The following is a 6,346-nucleotide window of genomic DNA, read 5'->3' as shown; positions in this document are numbered from 1 at the left end:
TTGGGTGGTTTTGCTCCTCTGTTTTTGACAACATTAGAAGGAGAAAAGGAGACAAACTAGTCAAAAGTAGGTAAAAGCGAACTTTCCGTTGGGTACTTTTTTCTTACCGTGTACAAAATGTTAAACGTCAAAGTTTGTTTATCTTTCGATAGTTGCGCTATGCGAATCAGCGTTCTTCCAGGCGATTCTCTCCCGATGGCTTGCAAGCAGTTACTCATAACATTTCGCATTTTGCACAGCTGTAACCTCGATCATTCCCGAAAAGATCCCCTTCTTCCGGATGGTTCGGGAAGTGCACCATCAAACGATGCAGGACTGTACGGTTGAATGATTTTTTTGACGTTGGATAACGTCTTTCGGCAACATACGGGGGTACAAAATTGAAAACAGTCATTTTGGATGCGTTACGAAAAATTAAAAGATTTTGAACGATAATAACTCAACGTCTCTCGATAGACGAGATAATGGCATCAATCGATTGGAAATATTTCTAGCAATTTGCTGAATGTTTCAAAACTATTGATTTCATTCTGTAAACTATTGAAAAATGGTTAAAAGTAAACCATTGTCTAAAGATGGTGAAAATCGATTGATCTTTTTATATTCTTATACTTTCTCCAACCGAGACATCAGATGCGAGTATCTGACACCTCTGATATTTTCTGTTCTACTATATAAGCGTCCAACAAGGTCGCCCGTTCCATCATTGTCAACAACATCAGCCCAACAAAACGGCCCTTTTCAGGGCCACCAAACTTTCGCAAAAGAGTTATTAAGGAATATTCCTAAAATATAATATACACAATTAAGTACAACACATAACAGACGTTATCCAACGCCAACCCTGCGGTCGTATCTACAACCCTTCCAACTTTTTTCTTCCTCTCCTTCTGGTTCTGGACTTTACGCCACCCGCCATTTTCTCCCATCTCCTTGATGCCTTTCTCGACCTTACGTTTTTTGGGCTCCTCCTCATCTCCTGGCGTGTCCCTATCTCTCTTTTCAGGACGTGGATTTGTGGGTCCCTTTGGCGTCTGTGCCACTGTGCTGTAGCGTGGTATCCAATCCATTGTGCCGTTTCGTGTCCATAGTTCCATGCCGTGTCTGTCTGTTCTGTCTGTTCTGTCTGTTCTGTCTGTTCTGTCTGTTCTGTCTGTTCTGTCTGTTCTGTCTGTTCTGTCTGTTCTGTCTGTTCTATCTGTTCTGTCTGTTCTGTCTGTTTGTCTGTCTGTCTGTCTGTCTGTATATATCGATCGGGTGGTATCGAGCCGGAATGCTGACTGCGCTGGCTGGTGGACTGATCGAGGTGTTGGATAGAATGTTGACTCTGCTGGCTGGTGCGATGATCGGGTGGTTGGCCGAAGTGCTCCCCACGCCACCACTGACAAAAGAGATGATCGCTGATTTGCTCAGGTACAGTTGCAGCACCTGCCCTACCCGTTTCTCCTCGAGATCGTTAAGTTGACGATGACAGGAGCACATACAACGGTAGAGGTAACAACAGCTGTAATTTCCAAACCTTTCGACTAGATGCTTACGTCACATGACGACTTGAGTGTGAAACAATCGATAGAACTGTTTCCGCACATCGAAGGTACGTGAGCAAATAGATGATCACCTCTTTTGCCAGTGGTGGCGGTACCTCTCACCATCCTTCCCCAACAGGGGAGTTTGGTAAAGGAGTTGATCAACCAGAATCGTACCGTCCTCAAAATTGACCTTTTCTCGCTTTCTACTCTCTACATACAATTTTCACACTGCCGTACTCTAACGGAACTATCAACTCTATACTTTCATCTCCTCATCTAACGTATATTGCTCATGCCATGAAGTTTTAGACTACTGTGAGGATCGTAGTTGACAGCAGGCATGGAAAATCATTAACATTCATTTAGTGCATTCATTTACATTCATTTGCCTCTAACTTTTTTCATCAACTGAATTCCGCAAAATGATGTATCTAGCTTTTGTATGCTTTGTTATTAGCTACAACTTTTGTTAACAAGTGTTAACGTATCTCTTATGCATGACGAACCAGAGCGAACAGAAGCCACTACTGTTTTTCAGTGAATGTAATATACATTCACTGAAAAACAGTTCTGCCCGCTCTAGTTCGTGATGTATAAGAGATACAGATTTAAATTATGAGCAAAAGTTGTAGCTACAAAAGCTCTATGCATCATTTTGCGGAATGCTGTTGATGAAAAAAGTTAGAGTCAAATGAATGTAAATGAATGTAAATGAATGTAAATGATTTTCCATGCCTGGTTGACAGGCTATTTTTCCTCAATCAGCGTCTCAGTAAATGATCTGTTAAATAGCAATAACACACAATAATATTCCATCATTACGCAGGTAATTATTAAAACATTTTGACTCGAGAATTATAATAATATTAATGTATCCTGTATTTTGCATCAGGTCTATTGATTATAATCTTGCCTCAAGATATCAGACATGGTGGTACAGATAATTATCTGTACCACCTTTGTCTGATATCTTGAGGCAAGTTTCGCAGAAGCGGGCATTGGTGAATACAGCATATCATGCGCTTTACGGATACTTTTTCCTTGGTCTATCCGAAGCTAAGCTTGCAATTATCTATCGGAAGCATAAGTCAACCATTTCCAAATGGATTTCCACGTATCAACAGAATGGATTTTTTTTCTCGAAAGGAATACGAACGCGACCTGGAAAAATTTGGTGCAGATAAGCGGACATGGCTGGTTGAATTGCATCGCTGCAAACCGACTCCTTATCTGAACGAAGCAAAACGGTTGTTTGAAGACACGTTCCGGATCGCCATTATATTTGTCATTTCCTTCGCCAGGAAAGCACTCGAGAGACGAGCTATTCAAATACGTAGGGAAGACGTCCGGTTTGCCTCAGAAATGAGTGAAATCAAATGGGATTATCAAAATTTAATCTTCCTGGATGAAGTTAGTTTTGATAATAGGTCAATGCTTATATCTAAAAGATACGGAGTAAGTGGCGAACGTTTGATTTGTAGGGGTGAGTTTGTCAGTAAACCCAGAATGTTACTGTTATGCTTCATTGGACAAGAAGGGTTAACTGAAGCATTCTCGACAGAAGGGATTTTTAACAGAGCAAAATTTTTCGAATGCTGTAGAAAATTTGCTTTGGAATCTGGAACGGTATAGTGCTACCCTGGGTTCCATTCTGTTTGAATTCTTGATGGTGCTAGAATTCATTGCGACGCTGCGATAATTTCCTATCTCCGGTCATTGGGCATTTATGCCATATTCCTGTCATCTTACTGCCTTTTCTCAATCCGATAGAATTTGTGTTTGGGATGATCGAATGAAAACTGAAGAGGACGTATCAAGAGAACCACAATAAAAATATTGATCTAGCAGTGACGGAAGTATTAACAGACTTCTCGAAGTATTCTATGAATAATTTATTCAAAAAGTGTGGATATATCATAAGAGGAAGGTTTGACCCAAATGTTTGGATTGGAATGTGATCTGATTTATCTTGGTTTTGAAGACAATAGGTTTAAAATAATTAATAAATTATATGAAATGCAGAAATAAAATATCAATTAGGTTTCAATCGTTTTATTTTTTTTTCTTTGATTTGTTTTCCGTCGATCTTGTTTTCCGTGCTGAGCACCAATGCTACCGACGCCAGGGAGGCAGCTCCCACACCTGGACCCTACCTTTCGACCCATCAACTCATGAACCGGGGACCAACGGCTTTACTTCCCTTGCGAAGGAAGGCGTGATCAGAGATGTTATGCCTCAGAACATCCCGGCGGCGCCGACTGGGATTGAACCCAGGCCTGCTGGGGTGAGACAATCGTTGTGGTTCTATTGTAATGGTAAATTCAAAAGAAAACATGAAATGTTAGTCTCTGTGGTCCACGTTTTCGATGTTACTGACATTTCCAGCCAGAGAAGCTCCAAAATCCGAAATGATTCGCCAAAGCGGTCTCGCGCTTCAAATGCTTCAATGTTCTTTTTCAAAAGCCGCATTTGAGAAGCTAACAATCAACGGTTTTTTCAAGATTGTTTAATGTTTCTCTTATGGAGATGATTTCATCGTGGCACCAACAGTATCAACAGGTACCTATTACCTCTATGGTGGTACCCTGCATTGACGTTGTGAGCCACGGTAAAGTTCTGACGAATTTGCCTCAATCGCGGCTGCTTTTTGGCTGTGAAAAGCTTCACCAAGTGCGCTGGAGGTCGTTCGTTCACCAGGCTTTTGTGGAGACAAGGGTCTGAAGCCAAAATGGCATTAGTCCACATCATCCATGCAAAATCCACTGCTTGCATATCATCCCCGTGCGTTTGACGTAACTTTTCAGCTAATAGTCCAACAGATCTGTTGGACGCAGCACCAGCTCTATCCGGTTCTTCGGGTTCTAAAAGAGTGTCCTTCACCACCTTATGGACTGCCTTGTTATTTACGGAAAGAGAGTACACGTGCAAGAGAAGATGAATATCTTTGTTCTTCCAGTTTTGCTAAATTGTTGCTGTGATTTTGTCAACGGTATGTAACCTGTGACAATATTTGTCGTTAAATAACGCGAAGCGACTGAAATCAAATCTTCATCCGGTTGCATTTTTGTGCACTCTCATGGTGCTGTCATAGCTGGGCAACACCATTTATATCGCAGACGAAGACGATCTCTCGTTTGAGAAACTGTTGGGACAACAACCAACAGTTTTTCACAAACTCCGCGGGAGAGTCTCCTGAAACCCCCCATTTATCTGCATCTTTTCCTGAACTCTGACCCTTAAACTAACGAACCGATAACAGCAACCAACAGCCATACAAGCCACTAGACAGCATAGATTGAGCGTAGCCACGATTTTCACCGGTTAAATTCAACTCATAATCTACAATGACGGTCGGGTCATCATCACAATCAGAGATCAAGCGTTCTTCTCCTCCTTGGCCATCTTCGGGATATTCCATCTCGTCATCGGGGTTGGAAAGACGCGACAGATTTTCTGTTTCCGGATTTTCCGAAGCTTCCAAGCGACGCCGTTTTTGGTTTTTCTCCATACGCTTGCAATCTGTGCAATTGAGGAAATCGTTTGATTAATTATTCCACAACTGATATTTGAAAATACCCGCCTATCGATGAATGAATTCTGGTACAATATACGTTTCCCCAGACTATTTATTCCGGACTGAAACCGATAGGAAAACAGTGGAACAGATCAATTGCTTACAATCTGACAAGCGCGTAAGTGGAAAATAATCAAAACAAATCAAGAAAAACGATCAAAGCATGCAGGAAAACCATCTATGAGGGTCCTATTATAGTCGCTATATTCATAGTCTGGCGGATAGAATCTCGGGAACCAATTCAGCTGTCAAATAGCGGAACCAATCGAGCAAATCACGACCAACAACAGAAAAGAGCACATCAGCTATTGCGAACAAAATTTTGGAAACCGTTTTCTCGTGATTCAAGGCTCGTCTACGCAAACTAACACTATCTTTGGATTGGGGAAAGATTCCCCTATCCGATGATGCCGGTAATTTTCGTTCGATTGTCGAGGAAAGAATAATCAACGCTTGGTTTATAAAAGTTGATAGGACCTTTTCAATTGTTGGTCTACAATATATTGAATTGGTTCCGCTTTTTGATAGACCGAAATTCTATCCGCCAGACTATGAATATAGCGACTATAGGTCCTATGGGAAAATGTTGCGATTGGCAGTTTAAAATTCTCGTCGAACGGAAACCATGCCTTAGCTCAAATATTAAAATCGTTGAGGGAAGGCGGTGAGTCATGGGCTACGGAATCATTGAAAGTTTTCAAGAAGCTGAAGGATTTCGCAGACAAAGCAAGTTCCGGCAATCTCGTCGAGAGCTCTTTAATGCTGAAAATACGTTTGGCCGTAAGCAAACGGAAGTACGATGGGATTGCCAAGTATGCCAAAGAACAACTGGAGGTGCAACTTTTGGAACCCTGGGCAAAGATTATGATACACCGAAATTAAATCATTCCTCGATTTTCACCTATTTTATGGTAGAGACTTCAGCTTAGAAGTCACTCACTAGGCGGTGCTAGTGTGAAAATCATTTTGAATTGATTTCTCTAACCAGTGCTTGTATCAGTACAAGTTTGATACAATACATTTAAAAACATTAACGTTTTTTATCGGCACCTACCACAAACCAAAACAAACTAAACTGTAGCGTGCACAGAAAATAAAAATCTGAATCTTAATTTTGATGTAAGTATTCATCCACGTAAACTAATGTTTCATACCACGCAAATAAGCAACATTGTTTACAAAGATTGGCTTTTGTATACAAGCATTTCATGAAATATATTAGAACATTTCACGATGTATAATG

At 41.0% G+C, this 6,346-nt stretch overlaps 1 pseudogene; it reads right to left on the bottom strand.

Annotated features, from left to right (window-relative positions):
- Window positions 1-4,006: 4,006 nt before the first annotated feature.
- Window positions 4,007-6,068, bottom strand: LOC135701231 (uncharacterized; annotated as a pseudogene).
- Window positions 6,069-6,346: the final 278 nt, after the last annotated feature.

Source organism: Ochlerotatus camptorhynchus, unplaced genomic scaffold, assembly GCF_037179485.1.
Source record: "Ochlerotatus camptorhynchus isolate MF236.1 unplaced genomic scaffold, CSIRO-AGI_Acam_v1.1 ptg000151l, whole genome shotgun sequence".
NCBI classification, from domain to species: domain Eukaryota; kingdom Metazoa; phylum Arthropoda; class Insecta; order Diptera; family Culicidae; genus Ochlerotatus; species Ochlerotatus camptorhynchus.
The sequence above is the reverse complement of the archived record's forward strand: the minus strand, read 5'-3'. Positions and strand labels throughout refer to the sequence as shown.